This window comes from Ascaphus truei, chromosome 6 (genome assembly GCF_040206685.1).
Source record: "Ascaphus truei isolate aAscTru1 chromosome 6, aAscTru1.hap1, whole genome shotgun sequence".
In the NCBI taxonomy this organism is placed as follows: domain Eukaryota; kingdom Metazoa; phylum Chordata; class Amphibia; order Anura; family Ascaphidae; genus Ascaphus; species Ascaphus truei.
The window spans coordinates 98,327,413-98,346,249 of NC_134488.1; the positions used below are offsets into that span (position 1 = coordinate 98,327,413).

An 18,837-nucleotide genomic window follows, 5' to 3' on the forward strand; every position below is an offset into this window, starting at 1 on the left:
AAAAATGCATTCTTCCTGCATCGCATTGATGCACTGATGCATCGCATTAATACCAGCACCGAAGACCCTCGGCATGAATCAGATTCATGAAAAATGCATTTACAGGCAACTTCATTACCTTAGCGGCTAACCGCTAAGGCAATGAAAGGGTTAACCACCAGTGCCATGCGTATTGTGGGTAGCGGGGGTGGGTGAAGGTGTTATTTGGCCCTTGGTGTGCGTTTAGGCCTTGTGGAGGGGTTGCGGGTGAACTTAACCCCTTCATTACCTTTGCGGTTAATACGCTAAGGTAATGAAGGGGTTAACCCCTCCCGCTACCCACCAATAACCATTACAATATGTAATAAACACCAATACACAACCCACAAAGGATTAATACCAGAGGCCGGTGGGGGTCCCCGGGTTGTTGGCTGGCTAATGCTTTGTTTATGAATGGGCAAATTCTATGATCCAAATCTGGATAATAGTTATTTTGCACATTACTGTACTGTATGTGTTTTGAGGGGGGAGGTGTATTTATTGAAATGTTGGCCATCTTTATTTTTTTTTACAACACGAATCGTGCAGCAGGCCAGCGGGGACCGACGGGGACCACTCGAGGACCCCCGCAGTCCTATGTTATCAATCATATCTTCAAATAAATAAATAATGGTTTTATATGGGGGCACAGGGGGTGGGTTGTGTATTGGTGCTTACTACATATTTTAATTTAAATTTTATTACTAGTGTAGATGAGCAGGGGGTCTCTGGAGCAGAACCTTGTTGATTTGAGGTCCAGGGACCCCATGCTTCCCGAGTTACAGGCCCTGTTATGGGGTGCCGGTATCTCCTATGCATGTAAATGTCCCGCGTCACGTGACATTTCAATGCATAGGAGATACCGGCACCCCATAACAGTGCCTGTATCTCAGGAAGCAGGGGGTTCCCAGACCTGAAAACAACGCGATTCTAATAAAATTTTAATTCGATTTTTTTTATTGTGGCTGAGATTTGCGCAGAGAGAGGCGGCTCTCTCTCTTCAGCAGAAAGAAATCGCCAGGTGAGCCCTTTTCAGCGGGCCAATCATCACATCGCCAGCTACTCGCCATGTTTGCAAATGTTGCTATCACTGGTATTCGGGGCTCTCTGCATACCGTTATAGCAACGCTGTCAACAATGGCGAATTAAAAATCGTGGTGATTTTTTCAATCGGACTTTACTGCATGAGGCCCATAGTGTGGGTACAATGGGCTGTGGGTATCTACTTGCAACTGAGAATATAAGAATGTAAGCTGATTAATACAGTATACAGTTTGTTATGCCAAGTCTTTGCTTTTCACCCAGCAATATCCACGGGAAATCCGAGAAAACCATCACACTCTCATTTAGGCCTGTGTGTTTATCTCACGATGTACACTGTATCAGCATTGTAAATCTCACCAAGCAGAGTTATGGTGGTTGAAAAAGAAACATGCCAGTACAATGTATGAAGCACATTAGAGAATGCAGTCTAAACACCCCCAAAACCTTAAAGCAATTACGAGCACAAAGTCTTACTGTTTATAGGGGCATATAAGATTTATGAATAACTTTTGTCGCAATAACACAGCTCTCAGTCACAACGCTACGCCAGAACTTTCATGGTGATTTGCTTTGGAAATCTTTCTGCACTTCACCCTCCAAATGCTGGTCTGGTAACAGTGTCTTTTTGGGGTGCCCAAGTGATAGCCCATAACCAGCATACAGTAGTTGAACCTTTCAACTAGTATTCTTCTCTTAGAAAGTGTGCTCCATACCGTAATCCCTGGCTTCTGGTTGGCTCTGGTGTCCTCGCTATGCTATAATGAATAATAATAAGATATCTCTTTAGGGATTTGAAAGCTGTTTGAAGGAATAAATAATCCCTGTCTTTGAACTAAAACGACTTTGAACTTGATGGCCACTTTTGCAAAAGAGTGGATCAAAGAAAAACTTGCTAGCACAGTAGGGACCTAATGTGAAAAGGACGATTCCCAACAAAGAAAGCAATTAGCAACACCATTAGGTTCCATAAATAACAAAGCAATTGGCGGCATGTCATCTTTACTCTGCATGATAATTCGATTAGAGGAACAGTGCAAGATGTATTCCATTTATCTGCTGCACACAATGCCAAAGCATCATATGATGTACTGCACTACACATGTCCACACGTACTGCACTATACTATGCACAAATGATTAAAGTTTCAATGTTTGCAAAGAATTGTATAATGCCCCTTATCATAACCTAATTACTGACATTTAAACTCATTGATTTTACTGTGTGATAAGTAAACAGTTACAGTGATGGACCTATTGGATGATATATATTTGTCTTTATTTAATAGTTGTTAGTATAAACATACAATGTACAAAAAATATCTCATATTGTGTTGAATTTGATATATATATATATATATATATATATATATATATATATATATATATATATATATAAAGCAGAAAATAGCCATGTTAGTCCAGTTGCGATAGTGCCGAATAAATGAGTTCTTCAGTATCAGGTGATACCTTTTTTATTGGACTAACAATTTATGTCATAAGACAAGCTTTCGAGCTTTTCGCAATACTGATATACAAAGGATTCAATGGCTAAAACAGTGTAGAGAGAGGGGGAAAAACCCCTAGATATTTACTGTAGATAAGGTAGGGTGTTACAAGTGTTTGAAGCCAGGGGACAGTGTCAAAGAAAGGTGGGGAGGGGAAGGGATGTTGGGGGGGAGAGAAAGTGTGGATAAGAATTGAGGCAAGCAGGATAATTACAAACAATTTTGATAGGGTGTGAGAAAACCCATGTCCGCATTAAGTCCTTTGGTTTTGGTGTCAAAGAGTCTTATCATTCTGAGTTCAAATGTTTTCCGTTCTTGGGTGCGTTTAAACATTCCATTGAGGATTTTGATTTTTAAATCATATATATATATATATATATATATATATACAGTATATATATAATATATATATATATTTGTACAAGTAATGTGTGAAACATTCCATTCTTTCTGTTGGAACATTTACACATATGACTTCATTGGGAATGTGTGTGTGATAGCGCCCGATCTGCACTACCCCGGTTCAATGATCCACCATTGTCTGTAACAAATTGGTCCAGGCATCAGGCTCATAAACTGAACATTTCTAGAATTAAATTGACAGCAAAGCAGATTTTTGTAGCATTTATCAATTTATCGGGACACTTTATTATCACTATCTTTTATTTGTATGGCGTCAACATATTTTGCAGCGCAGAACAATGTGTAAGGGGGGAATATAACAATATGCAACAAAAAGAGAACAAGACACACTGGGACAATAAGAAGGAGCACTGCGGTCATTTTGCTATGCTTATTTCAGGTAGCAGTACTGTACGTGTCATTACATACAACAATACATGGAAATTAGGAGAACACGTATGTGGGATGTACCAATTTTGGCAACATGCCCAGGTTTTTTACCTTTATTTTTGAAAGCGTCAAAGAAACCGGCATGTCTAATGTTCCCAGGAGATTTATGAGGAATGTAAGAAATTGATAAGCACTGTAGACGGTGGGGCAGAAAGTCACTTATGGACCGCATAGCGCTAATAACATCAAAGATGGACTGTGATTTAACCCATTCAGCCCAGAATAACACTTGGGATAGATTACATATTTTTGGAACATATTTAAATTATGGATAATGGGGCAAAAAGGCACTTTAGGGTGAACTCACCATACATTTCTTCTCCACTTTTTGATTAAAAGCAATCCAGTTATGTCAATGTTGTATATTAAAGAAATTACCAGGACTACAGTAAAAAAAAAAAAAAAAAAAAGGGGGGGGGGGTGTGGTGGTAGAAAATACATGCACTTTTCCTCTCTACCAGTGTTATGCATGTAACAGACAGATGTGGATGAAATACATCTTACAGTGGTCACAAAAGTATTCTAGTAGGACATTCATTCAGTTACAATGCTCCACCGCTATCTATACTGCAATAAATGGGTTAGGACAAAGTGGTGCCTCCCAAAAATACAAGTGAAAGTGTAGACTTTATGCAGCATTTGTTTGGGCAGATCTGGTCCTATTTATAGGTATTCAACAGGTATTGGGGTAAAATCCATTACCCCGCAAAGAATAAAACACTTCAGTGGGAAGGCAAACATGAACATGGAATAGAGAACAGATGGTGAAACAGAGGGGAAGTTGGAAGTGTTTTGAGGGGGTGGGATAGAAGTCCCGGAGGATGAGAACTCCAGCACAATGCAAAATCCAACTGTGCATATTATTTTCCTTTTCTAAACAGGATAAAAATCCAGCAGGGCTGCGGTGCAGAATACGCATGGACAAAATGTCCCCGGAATCCTATGGAACAAATTCCTTCCCATGATTCATTGTTAGAATTTGCTTGTATTCATAGTTGCATGTTAATAGTGTACCTTGACTGACAGATCTTCCTGCAGAGCAGCAAAGTGCATTGTTCTCTCTCTGTGTAAGTGTTAATACAAAAGATACAAATCAAGATTTTCAGGTAAAATGCCAAATGTTTATAGATCTACTAAATAGATACATATTTTATGTATCCTCATATTCCTATATGCGTATGTACACATGCATTTGATTTTAATATAATAACACTTCAACTTCACTGCCAACGTTTGACCATTAGCTACATCTGATTGAATACTGTATATTATTTGCACATTTAGAGTAAATCTATGATAAAAAATATATTTAGACTACAGGAAAAATATATATTTTCTTTTGATGGGTATTTATAAAATATATATTTATTTCTTTTTACTAAATTCTTCACACCGGTTTTCTTTCTGCTTATTACATTTATTAGCACCATTTAGTTGAAAACATTCTGTATTCATTTTTTAATATTTGTTACTTTTTCTCCTCTGTTTTTCTATGTCACACATTTTGTTGACAATTGTAGATTGATTTATATATTAATTAAAGAATTTACCTAATGTCTAGTTTTATGATTGTTTTCTAATTAATGAGTTCATTTTATAAAATGTTTTTTAAATGTAATATTTTAGCTTTCTTATCAAACTTTCTTAAATAGTTTCATATTATCTTACATTAATTAATTCCATGTACTCATGATTTTCAGTACCCTAATATATGTAATGTTTCATTAAATATATATATATATATATATATATATATATATATATATATATATATATATATATATATATATATATATATTATATTATATTAATATACGTACTATATTTAATTCAATAATATTTTAAATATATTTGTATATGTATTACTAAACCTTCTTGGCATTTTAGCTACAGTATTTCACAATTTTCCATTTTACTTTCCCAGAAACGGCAGTCACCTAATGTAACAATTATTGCATCTTCAAACAGTTTAACAATACTTTTTATTATTTGATTTAAATTCATTCTTTCGATTTCAAAGAAACTGTACACGACCATATTAATTTAAAAGGACATTTCCCTGTGATTTGAGTTAACATAAATAATACCGAACTAATATTTGTAGTTTTGTTTTAAAAAGTGGTAATAATCCTCTCTGCATTTCAGCAGCAAAGACGCTATGAGAAATGGATAATAGATCCAGAACGGGCAGGAAAATGCGAAATAAATCACAGTTTTGTTAGGCTTGTGACTTTAGACATATGTTCCGCATACACCAGTAAGATGGAAGTAGATAAGTTCTCTCAACTGTTTCAGTTTTTTTGTAAGCTTATATATTTGTTTTGACTTTCGTCTGTCGTTCTCAGTCGCGCTACAGAAACGGGACGTTTTTCTCTCTGAGTTAATTAAAACAATAACTAAGATGAGGTTTTCAGATTTAGTCATGTGTAATGCAAAAGCAAATTGTGCCACCTGTAAAACAAGATTCAGCACAGAAACATGAGTTCAGCACAGAAACATGATTAAATAGAGTTCAAAAAGTTTAAACAGGAATTTTAAACCATTCAACTGTCTCTCAACATGTAATATTTCTCCAAAGTACAAAGAACAGTTGTAGGTGTCTTTACTGTGGAAATAAGATCTTATTAGCTGTATTAAGCCCTTTGCTATAACAGTCCCCAATTTAACATGAGAATGATTCGAAACTGTTTAACAATTTCACAACTGACTGTAATTTCCTTTTGTTTTCCCCTGAGAAATGTATTTGTATGCTGCATTTTATGTTGTTAACCAGTTTTTAAAAATGGCCACGAGTTATTCCTGTGCAATTCTTGGTTTTAGACGACATATATATTTTTTATAATCAATACAAAAACAAAAACAAAAAGTACAGAGTTAAATATTTTGTGCATTCATTTCTGTCTTTTCCCCCAATAAACATTTGGAGGGTTATTGCCTTAATGAAGTAAGCTGATTCAAAAGAACTACTGAAAAATGTCTCCCTAGAGCAGGGGTGGGCAATTCCAGTCCTCAAGGGCCACCAACAGGTCAGGTTTTCAGGATATCCCTGCTTCAGCACAGGTGGCTCAGTCAGTGGCTTTGTCAAAGACTGAAGCAGCGATACCCTGAAAACCTGACCTGTTGGTGGCCCTTGAGGACTGCTGTTGCGCAACCCTGCCCTCGCCTAGAGTATAACATCAGGCTACATTTATTGACAATAACACTTGTTAATTGACCGTTATTTAAACCAGGAACTGGTTACAAAAAAACAAAACAAAAAAACAGTGGGAGATTACTGTATTTGTTAATGTGCTTTGTGGAGGGGAAATCAAAATGTGCAGCAAGAAAAAAAATCCAGGGAACACGGTGCGTCTTAATTCTGACTATTCAAATGGAAATGCTATAATGATCGTTATGGCTGCAGAATGTCATAATAGGCATTGTTCATTTGAATTCTACATATATTTTGCATTGTTGAAGGTAGAAGGAGTGACGTCAATGGCGGCATTTTTATTTCTTTATTATAAATGGAAAACCGCCCAGAACTTGAAGTGCCTAATCTATTAATTTAGAATGGGCAGGGTGACATATTAATGGAAAACGGGGAAACGCAATGTGCTGTTTGTTCACTTGGCTTTAAATTAGAACAGTTTATACAAGTCCCTAATCCAGCCAGCAAGAAAAGGTCACAAGGACTCCACAGGTCATCTCCTTTTAACATACCATTTCTCCCTCCTAAAATCCAATTCCTCCATCAACACTTCTTAAACAGGAGCCCTTTTACTCCCTGCACATCCATCACCCAGCCAGTTATACAGTGTCCTTGTGTTTCTTCTCCTCTGTTCCTTCCTGCTTTATTTATGGTTTCTTAGCTCATCCTGTGCTACTCCATCAAAACTGGCACAAGCTAATCCTTACCACCTACACTGCTTGCACAGAGGTAAACAACCCACCCATATCAGTGGGACATATGGTAAACCCTGTAAATCACAGACATATACAGACATATGCATTGCAGGCTTCTGCAGTTTAGGTTTCTTTGGAGGACACCTGCACTGTAGGAGTGCGCAATTACAGCCGCAGCTATGACTTGTTAAATGTTTTTTTCGTGTTTATTTTCCCACTCATAAATTCAAGGAGAAAATTGAATCTGTATGCAACTTGGCACATCTGTTGTCAGTCGACGTCCAACTGTGTCCCAGTAGATTCAGAAAAATTGGTTAAGTGGTTTTCGAAATACACAACGCTCTCTCGATAGGAACTGGGAGAGTTTCAAGAGGATTGTCAACTTTTGGCATTTTCCTGTTACTATTTTGTAACATTGCAAGGAAAAGCCGTGTTACTCATTGCATGCCATGTACGCAGGATTTTACAGAAAGTTATATGTAGACATATACGGTATATGATGAGTTGAAAATCCACATTAACGTAAGTGTCCTCTTTAAAGTCCAGATCCGATGACTTCAATATGCAGAAAGAAGAGACACTTCTACCAAGATGTGGCCAGTCACATACCGAAGGTCAACATGTCTAGGAATTCTCTATTAAAAGTAAAGTGAATGAATTGTCTGTTTTGCTAAATTATATTTTGTTGTTAGTCACCACACACATTTAGGCTCTTTACAGTGAGTTGTATGTTTCTTTTTTTACAGTGTAGCGCTCCAGATATATTTCCAATACTTCATTTTTTAAATATTTTTTCGGTTACATAAAATTGGCTTTCATTTTCTATATATAAAATAGTGGTTTTGATCTCATTTGTAAGGATAACAAAATGGTGCTTAATATTTCTGAATTCCTTCCTTTCTCAAATTGGGCACCTGAGATATTTGTAGTATTTTGTGCTCGACTTTCTATCGACACCCGGGACAGAGGTTAATCCTAGTAGCCATTTGGTCTCCAGTGGTTATACTGTAGTGTGACTATCTCGGCAACTGATGGTTCTCCAGGGGCTTGGGGATTGTTAATCAGCTCCAAGGTTCGCCCAACAAGTAGCACAGTTATGCTGTTTTCACCCTACAAATTAAGCCCTCAAAATGTACATCAGGAGACATTTCTTTAAGCAAGTTTACTGTCTTATTATTTTCAAGATATGACCATCGTCTCATCAAATCCTCTCATCAAATACATTTATTTACATTGAAATCTCCAAGACACTCACAATTACTCTGCAGTTTATACAATTCCTTATGTCCTCGTGTATGTCTGGTGCTATTTATATTTGTACTGTATCATCTTACTCACTACCTTCTGGTTCCACTCTCTCCTTTATTTTAGATTGTACTCTCCTTGGGGTGGGACTCTCTTTTCATATTCAGGGATTCCATCATTCTGTGACCATGGAGAGAGATGTAAACATTGCCCACAGCTGTAGAAAATAGTAGCAAAAGCCTTGGCATTGAAATCCTGCAGAAAAACCATGCAGGGGGAAGAAAACCTTGGTTGGGTTTATGCCTCAGGGACAGTGAACATTTCTTGTCTAATGGTTGCTGCGCCACTTGGCACCCCAAACCAACTGTCTGCCAGTCATATGCCTTGATCGGTCTAACTTCCTCTCTTCTGGCCAGGCTTCTGTTTTCCTCATCAAAAAGAGCCGGAGAATGTTTGTATTATCCCTGTTCAGTGTTTTCTTGAACATTCCTTCGCAGATTTATGTGCAGAATTAAAAAAATAAAATCTTAACAGTCCAGTAAAACTCATGCAGCATTTTGAAAATGCCACGAAATTGTATAGGGGCCTGCGCATTGTTACGGTACATGTTAATGTCACAATATTTCTGCATGTTCTGTTATTGTTTTCCACACCCCCACTGTAGTTCACTGCGGAATATATTGGTATCTTATAAATCCATCAATAAGTAGATACATTCTCGGTATTTCAAATTGTCGATAGCTTTGTATGCCATAGTCCTCGGTGCTAAATATATTAAAAATAATAATGATAATAATAATAACATGAAATTAAGGTCTGAAGAAAGGAAAAACAGAAGAGTGTGTGATGATGCCAGTCTTTAAATGAACATTCATCATTTTCAGGTTTCTTCAATATGAATGACGTTAAATATAGTTATTTGCATTGATTATAAAAGTGTAAATTGTCTGTTTTTTTATAACTATAGTACTAGTATTGAATATTAGTCTCTAGATGTAGGTAGATTATTGCTCACTACACCATATTAGTCTCTACTCCTGAAGAAGTAGCTCATTGGTAATGTTACAGCTGGGGGGACCCGGTACGAGCCCCAGGGTCAGCTCGTGTGACCGTGGGCAAGTCACTTTATCTTCCCGTGCTTTAGATAACAAAATTAGATTGTACGCTTTCCGGGTCATAGACTTAACGTGCCGGCCAAACTCTATGCACAGCGGTGCAAACACTGTCACAATAAATATTATTCTTTTGTGAGCTGGAAATATTTCTCTCTTCATTTTCCTTTCTAGTGCAAACATTTAAAGGTCAATATCGGGAACTAAGAGTCACAGGTGCGGATTTTGGAGATGACGTTCCCTAGAAGTTCCCAACACTTTTCTTTCTGTTTGCCAATCCACTGATGGGATATATACTCTGTACTGGATTGGAAGGATTAACATAGTAATAAACACACATGTTGGTGTTCACTTTGAAGTGCAGGGGGGGTTACATTATGTGAAACAAATTAGGCATTGGAGCAGGATGAATAGGGAAGAGAAGAGAAAGCATGTGGTACTATCCCAACCCCAAATATTTTGAATACCCCAAAGTATTGGTTGATTTACCGACGTTCCTCATGCCCTGGTTATACTATCCCTATGGGATGAGGAATGCTACAGCTGGGTCGGAATAGAATGTGATTCTAGTCATCGTACGGTACATTCATTCTACATTCTTGGTTGTTATTTCTTTGTGACCAGTGGGGCCTTGCAACACATTGGAAGCAATGCATTTACAGGTGTGATGCCTGATGGTTTTAAAAACACAATGTATATTATTACATTTTTTCATGAATCATATTCTTGTTCTTGATAATGGCTACCACCTTTCCTTTTTGTGATGTTGCACTCCATACACAATTTTTTTTATTTTTAGATTTTAAGGGATCGAAAAACATTTAAAGCTATTTCCGCCATAGAAGATAATGATTTTGCTGCCTAGTGATTCAGTGTGTGTATAACACGTGAGTTCTCAGGGTGCTGTATACTTTGCTTTCCTATGTGTTTCTCAATAAGCCGTAACAGTATAGGAGTTTAAGAGATTCAGACACCTTAATGTATCATAGATTGCACTTTAAAGAATTCCGTGTGTGAGAACCTCATCTTCATAAAACCATCTGGTAGAGTTTCCAACGTGTCACTTCCTCTCAAAAGCATCTTGAATATATCCTCAGAAGTTTTTTCTTTTCTTTTCTACAGTATATCAGGCAATATCAGCATATTGTATGTGTAAATTAATCTCAGAATGATATTATAATAACTTTATTTCATATAGTGTGTTTCTCCCAAGAGGACACAAAGCGCTCCATAATTACAGTATAATGCACAGTACTTGGCACATAGGAATTTTTACAGACACAGTCCTTGCCCAGATGAGCTTACAATCTATGATTATGGTGCCTGAGGCACAGGGCGATAAGGTGACTTGCCCAAGGTCACAAGGAGCTGACACTGTGAATTGAACCAGGTTCCTCTGATTGAAACTCTGACATTGTTTACAGTCAGTGTCTTTATTCACTGAGCCACCCCTTCTTATCCCCCCATATTGAATGTGTACAAACCTACATTATCAAAGAAATTCAATTAAATGGTGCACAATGTGTGAGTAACAGCCAAGAGTCAGTAAGGTTAAGAAATTCAGAATCATTTTTTTTTTACCCGGCCTACAAAATTCTTTTAAACCTTGTAGTTTCAAAGAGAATACTGCTGGGTGTGATCCTAACAGTAATTACAACACAACACAGAATTTACATAAATTCCATTAACATTCTGGTAAAGCATACACCAAAGCCATTTATCCAGCTCTACTTCTTCATTTAATATGAGTTATATATGTTTTATGAAAAAAAATAATTAAAAGTGCAAAGCCATTGGCTGTTACCCCATGTTGTAAATGTTACAAATGACATTTACAAATCAGGAGGAATTTAGCTCATGAGTAATGATAAAGGTTGAAAGGGGTCGTGAAGAACGTGCCTCAGTGGGTTTGCCTTGGTGTTGTAGTAGGAACACTATAGTGAACTGCAGAATTTAGTGCAGTTTTGAAGACGTGGCTTTGTCAAGTGTTAGAACTCTGTTAGATGCACAAAATCTAATCTAAACAAATCTAAGAGACAATGAAATAACATTACTCCCTTAAAAGCCACTCAGAGGGGAAGATCTTGGATTTAGGGGCCTATCCATTAAACTCTGATATTATCAAAGCAAATTTTTTTTTTTCCAAAACAGCATGCAGTTTGATGCAATAAAATTCTGGCGTTCACACCACATTCATGAATAATTCGCGATGCGTAACCATTGAGCGTTTTAAAATGTCAATTGTATGCAGTTTTCGTCCGAATCTCCGCAGTGCCTGATCTTAATAGCTGTTATGGCATGCACTGGATAGATAGTAAGGCTAAGGTGCACGGGCGTAACTTCAGAGTAAGGGGCCCAGTTCAATTATCTGCCGGTCAGACATCATGATGTTGCTGCGTCACGTGACAACGCATCGCCGTGGAAACGCATCACGTGATGTGTTGCCATGACGACACAGCGTCATATGACACCGCGACGTCGATGGAGCAGCTCTGCTGTTTTACAGAGGCCCTGCTCTCTCCCCCGGCAATCAGTTTCATTGCTGTGGGGAAGCGCGCAGGGCCTCTGTCACCACTTGGGGGGTTCATCTCGAGTCCGAAGGGAGGATACCGACTTCCTTCGTGCCCCCCCCCCCCTTGAGCTGGGCCCTCGGAACTTTCCCGTGCATCTCGGTAGTTACACCACTGCTAAGGTGAGGTTTTAGAATTATAAACACCTTAGTTTCCATAGCGAACATGAAGCCTCCTTGATTACCAAAGAGTACATAATTAAAGCCTTTCACTTGAGATACCAGGGAAATGTGCTCATTTACATATTCGAAATGTATTCAAATTATTTAATGGTACGTATTTTCAGGTATCTGAGGTGGGTGCACAGGTATCTCACCTCTCCTGTCTAAGCTAAAGACATGGATCTGTAAACTTGAAGCTTAATGAATACTCAGAAAAAAATTATATTTTTTGAGTTTGCCTCAATTGCTTTGAAAATCTGCACATTTCATGGAATTGTACACCCAGACCAAATAGTGTTAGAAAAGCTGCTTATAGCACGGTTTACACAGGCGATAAGGGCTTAATGAATCTGGCGAGATACAAAAGCGGGTGAAAACAACCATGCCTTCCCGTTTAATGAATTGTGCCCTCTTCACTCACAACACTGTAATATATAGACCCTGATTAAAAAGAGAGAGCAGCTTTCAGAATCATTCTCCTTTAGTTTAAACTTTAAAGTATCATTGGAAATGAATGTGCCTTACCTATGTCTCCCCTTCATCACGTCTCCCAGCCAGACCTACCTGGTGAATATTCCAGTCATATTCTGGGTACTGTATGTGCATTCATTTGTTTCTGCTGAATTATCGATAGATGCTACTTTGGAAAGCACTGGTTTAATTGAAAAGGTTTAGATAACAACCCTTTAAACATAACAACGAAAAGCAGTTTTCAATACAGCAGGGCATTAAAATGGAAACAGAATTATATTAAGCGAGATGTCATTTTCTAAAAATTATTGACTAATCAAAGAGGATAAAAAAGTTATTGGACGAGCGTAAAATGAGAAAAGTGTGAAAGAGATTAAACAGGGGAACGGGGAGTTACAAAATGCAACAGCATTAATAACTCAAACGGAAGATAAATGAAATAGCAACATATGGATGAACTAACAGCATGAATCACGTAGATGGGAAAAGGGTTAAAAGGGTAATTATTGCTGCCTGTACGCCTCCATAACTGGGCTAATTCTCTCTGTGCCTGCTCCGTGAAGAGAGACTTTCAGTCTGTCATCACATGCCCATTAAACCCGCATCTATGTGTGTTAAAGAATGCACATTGTCAAATTCCTAACAAATTAATTGCAGAGCAGGGGAGGGAGGAAAGAGCTGTCGCTGAAACTCTCCCGTTGTGTTTGTTGGTAAACTGTCCCAGGATGTAGCAACTTTAAACAACACACATGAATAAACCTGGTAGCGATTTCTAAAAGGTGTTCGCTCAGCACTGCATGTCCACAAAGAAATACAGTACATGCCCTGTGAAAATGAACACACACTATTTAAGGATACTAAATATATCGCTATGTTCTTAAGGACCCCCATAAGCAGAGGTGCAAATGGGTGCTGCATTTTTTTAAATGTATTATTTGTGAGTTACATAGTCTTGCATAGCTCGAACAAGGGAAAAATCACACATTTGGAGAGAGCGCAAGGTACTATCTAATAGAGTATCAATTAGCTGATATACCTCCCAAAACACTCATCTATACAACATGCGGAGAGATACCAGGGAAATATGTTCATTTTAATCATCTGAATATTCTTAGCATTTTGAAATTAGCACATGTTGATTTTATGCAAAATACCAATAAACACAAAGGGATGTACAGTATGTACAGTATCTAGGGAAAAGTGGTATAATTCAGGGCCAAAAAATGGACTGTATGTCTCAAAGTAATAATATACAGTACTGTATAGACTATCTTTAAGAAAAAGTTGGACATCTTTTTAGATAGTAAAGGCAAAGGAAAAACACTCCAACGCACAGCCAGAAATAGAGTGGGTCCCAAACGAAAAATGTTAGTTAAAAATCATCTTTATTGGTCCATATTAAAAAAACGGAGGTAAGTACCCTCCTACGCGTTTCGTATCTAGTGGTACTTTATCAAGGATAAAGCATAGGAGGGTACTTACCTCCGTTTTTTTAATATGGACTAATAAAGATGATTTTTTACTAACATTTTCCGTTTGGGACCCACTCTATTTCTGGCTGTGCGTTGGAGTGTTTTTCCTTTGGACTTCAGCATTATTCTCCTGGTTGCACGCCTACCAAGATACATAGGACTGGTGCAATTATATGTGAGTACACCATTACTTTATGTTCATTTAGGACTCTCCCAATGAGGGACAGAGATATCCTATTTTTTATTATATAGTCACTGAAGTGTTATGGTCATTGCTTATATACTCTCCCAATCAGGGACAGAGATATCCTATTTTTTATAATATAGTCACTGAAGTGTTATGGTCATTGCTTATATACCTCACTAGCCCCAGTTACCTATCCTTTGCATCTTTATAAAGGACTTATGCTACTTCTGAATCAAGACTGGATATAAATGTTGGAGCGCATATCACTAACCTGTTCTAGAAAGTAAAGGCAGACTGGGACAGACCAAATAATTAAACATGGGAAGGCTGTTGAGCCAGGGAGTAATCTGATTCGCATTATTGGAGTCAGGAAATAATCTATTTTTCCCTTATGAGAAATCATTGGATGATATTTCATGGTGTGTGGGGGAGGGGGGGTGTTTGCCTTCCTCTGGATCAATATACTGTAAATACAAATATAGAATTAGTATCTGTCTTCTAAATTTAACATACTGTAACATAGGTTGAACTCGATGGACATATTTTTTCAACCTCACCTGCTATGTACTGTACTACAGTATGCATTACAAGCAATAGGATTTTTTGTGCGGAGCTATTTCACCCCAGAATTGCACTATTTGTGCCTTGATACATACATTTGCCTTGATATATCTGGAGCAATTTTTTTGCCCCCAAACTGCACCAGATTTGCCATTAAACGTAAGACACCCAAAAGAGAATGTAGTTGTCATCGCTATCTGCAAGAGATAAAATTATTTTATTTAGACCAATTACAATTCAGGCTCATCTACTTAAACAACACACCGTGGTGAAAGCTGTGAAACGTCTAATGCTAGTAAAGGCAAACAGACTGGAAAAAACACAGTATTAACCATCATGAGAATTCTTTCCCATGTCAATGTTTGATGGTGGTCAGTGTACATTACCAAGAGAAATCTGGTTAAGCACCTCCAGTCGTGGAGGGGATGTACAATATCAAAGAACCATTTTCTCCTTGCATATGCATGAAATGTATGAGAGCTTCTTACATCTGACTAGATTTTTAGACAGGGAAGTACAGATGCTCACTTGGTTCTGGTGTTTTAGTTTTTGCCTCTAAAGAATGTTTCAATTTCTGGTTTTGGATTATGGCAGAATACTATATGTGAATTGGATCATATATATACTGTATATACAGGCATACCCCGCTTTAAGTACACTCACTTTAAGTACACTCGCGAGTAAGAACATATCGCCCAATAGGCAAACGGCAGCTCGCGCATGCGCCAGTCAGCACGTCCTGAACAGCAATACCGTCTCCCTACCTGTACCGGAGCTGTGAGCAAGCGGGGAGACTATAGAGCCTGTTACACATGCGTTATTTACATCAGTTATGCACGTATATGACGATTGCAGTACAGCATGCATCGATAAGTGGGGAAAAGGTAGTGCTTCACTTTAAGTACATTTTCGCTTTACATACATGCTCCGGTCCCATTGCGTACGTTAATGCGGGGTATGCCTGTACATATATATATATATATATATATATATATATATATATGACAAACAGAAAAAGAAAGCAGCGCCTCTGCTTATGGTTATTCCAGTGTGTATGTATGAACTGACTGAAAATCGTATTAATCTACACAATATAAACTAATAATAGTGAATAACTAAAATAATCAAATATAGCACAAATCTATATAAAACCTGTAAACCATAAAGGAATAATGCATTGAAATAAATGACAACATATATAAAGAAAAGCAAAAAAGTGTGATAACCAGTCCTCAAAGATAAGTCCAATGATAATGTGGGTTCTGGTGTAGAGGGTCTCCGGCTGCTCTCAATATGGACAAACCACGTCCACAGGGAATCTAAAAGGAAAAAAGGAGGAGAGAGCGCACGCCCATAGCGTAAAATTGTAAATTTAATGAGGGGAAGGGGAGGAGGGGGTAAAAAATGCACTTACAAAAGTACAATAAAATCAAGCATTGCGTGATATAATCACCACCATCCGGTTAGTATTGCAACATCTTGGGGCAATCCCAGTCTTGCAGTATAAAGGATCGACGTCCCAGCAGGTATCCAGGGCAGGTGATGCTGTACAATGCTGTGTTAGAGTCCTGGAAAGTGGCTCCGTATGATTCAAGCCTCTGCAGCACTTGCGCATGGATCAATCTGCTCCAGCACTCGATGATGACGTCAGTGTCAATGCGTCCGACGTGATGACGCTCCCTGACGCGTTTCGTCACTCACGGGTAACTTTTTCAAAGGGAAGTCATATATATATATATATATATATATATATAAATGTGTGTGGATGTGCAGTGGGTGTTGCGCATAGGATGATGGAGGATGATGGGGGGTGGTGACATGCAGGGAAACAAAGGAAAATGTTATAAAGTTGGGTGATGGGGCAGGGCGGGAAATGTTGGGGGGGGGGGGGAGAATGGCATCCCCCAAGTTCCAGAGATTGAACTAAAAATGTAGATGAAATAAGGAAATTGACAAATAATAATTATATATATACCTTTTCTCTTTTAAGATATATTTATTTTAATTTTAATTAATATAGTCCTGCTAGCACCACCTATTGACCAAGTAATGAACTATTTTTTATGCTGATGTAGCCAGCTTTACTGTCTCCAGCACCGCAACTGAGGTGAGGCAACCGTACCCTAACGCAAGCAACAGTAGAGTTGGCTACATCTAAGATTATCACAGTAGGGGTCCCTGCTTTGAATGGGAACCCCCTTCTGTGAAAATCACTAGCTAAGCTTTTATCGGGCTTCTTGCATCAGCGCTGTCCCAGCCGGTCTGAAATTGCAACCAGCAATGTCTTCTGATTTGTAGCCAGCTCAGTGATGCCAGCGCCCTTGTATGGAAGATCTAGCCATATAAGGGCACTTTGACATCACTGGCCTGCTGCAAGTGTTCATGGGAACATTAGTTTCTAGATGGAAAATACCCCTGCTAGTGTTGAACTCCCAGGAACCCTTGCAAAAGAGGTCAATGATAGAGATGGCAAAAAATTTGGGCGAATTTGGATCCGCAGCGGATCGGTCGGTTCCTTTGGTACCCGGATTTCAGCGAATCAATGTCAAAAAGGGTGTTTTGCAGATTTTTTGATTATTATTACCAGTACACTCTGTGGATTCCACAACCTGTGGACAGATTCAGAAGAACCGATTGTTAAGAATCCACCAATGGATGGCTGAATCCGCGGATTGGATTCCACAAATCCGTCCACGGGTTGTATCCAACGGTGGTTTTTCATGAATCCTCGCGGATTAAAACCGACCAGATCCGTTTTAGGATTTTATTCTGCTAAATGGATTTTGGGGGGAAAATGCGAGAAAATCCGGGAAACGGATTTGGATGTATTCGCTCATCTGTAGTCATTGACCCTTGACTTTTGGTTAATTGAAACATTACATTTGTGTTCATTAAGATAACCCTCAAAATGAGTGTTTTAAAAAATTCTTTAAGAAAAAGTGCACCAAACCCGATAATGTTAGTGTCATTGAAAGTGAAAACGGGGCAATAAAAAAACTTTAATTATCTGAGAAAGATAACACCGATTAGGACATCCACATCTCCCAACCTCCCAGTCCCAAGGCATCGGCTTCTAAATCTTCAGAACTTCAAGAGAAAGAGTCATCTATTATGACAAAAAATAAAAAATAGGATAATAATAAATTAATAATAATTTCATTTCATACGGTGCCTTTCTCCCAATGGGACTGAAAGCGCTCCACAATTACAGTACAGTGTGTGGTGCACAACACATAGGATTCTTTACAGATGCGATGTGTGTAGTAATGTCTCTCATTTGGGGGAATACTGTACATCTATCTCGAGAATGGTGTCATTTTGAAATCCAAGTAAGTGGCACTAAAAGCAACCAATCGAGAGAAATAAGAAAATAAAAAAAGAAAACACAAAAATAGTCAAACTCACATTATATGTCAAAAAAGTACAAATAAAGCAAATATAGAAATAGAACAGTCTATAAATCATTGAAAATACACACGAAGAAAAAACATGCAGAATTTTTAGAACCATTTTTTAATATTGTCCACAAAGGCAGACCTTGTACAGATATGGAACATGACATTGTACAGATATGGAACATGACATTGAACTGCAAGAAATCAACAGAACCGATTTGGGTCTTGTTTTACATTCCTGAAAACTTGCACAGATATTGCAAACCACTTAGGACAGGAAATGTGTAAAGGCAGTAGTTCAAAATATTATGAACAATAATACACCCAGTATCACAAGCACGCTGCTTTGGTGTCACATTT

The 18,837-nt window shown here is 38.0% G+C and overlaps 1 protein-coding gene across 2 annotated transcripts in view; it reads left to right on the top strand.

Moving 5' to 3' along the window:
• Positions 1 to 18,837, top strand: part of NTN5 (netrin 5) — a 61,931-nt gene that overhangs the window by 26,705 nt on the left and 16,389 nt on the right. The window contains exon 2 of one of the 2 annotated variants that reach the window (XM_075605311.1): positions 7,845 to 7,947. The exons of the other annotated variant lie outside the window; for it this stretch is intronic. The gene's annotated coding sequence lies outside the window, so the exon portion shown is untranslated. The remainder of the gene's footprint in view (positions 1 to 7,844; positions 7,948 to 18,837) is intronic. 2 annotated transcript variants of the gene reach the window in all.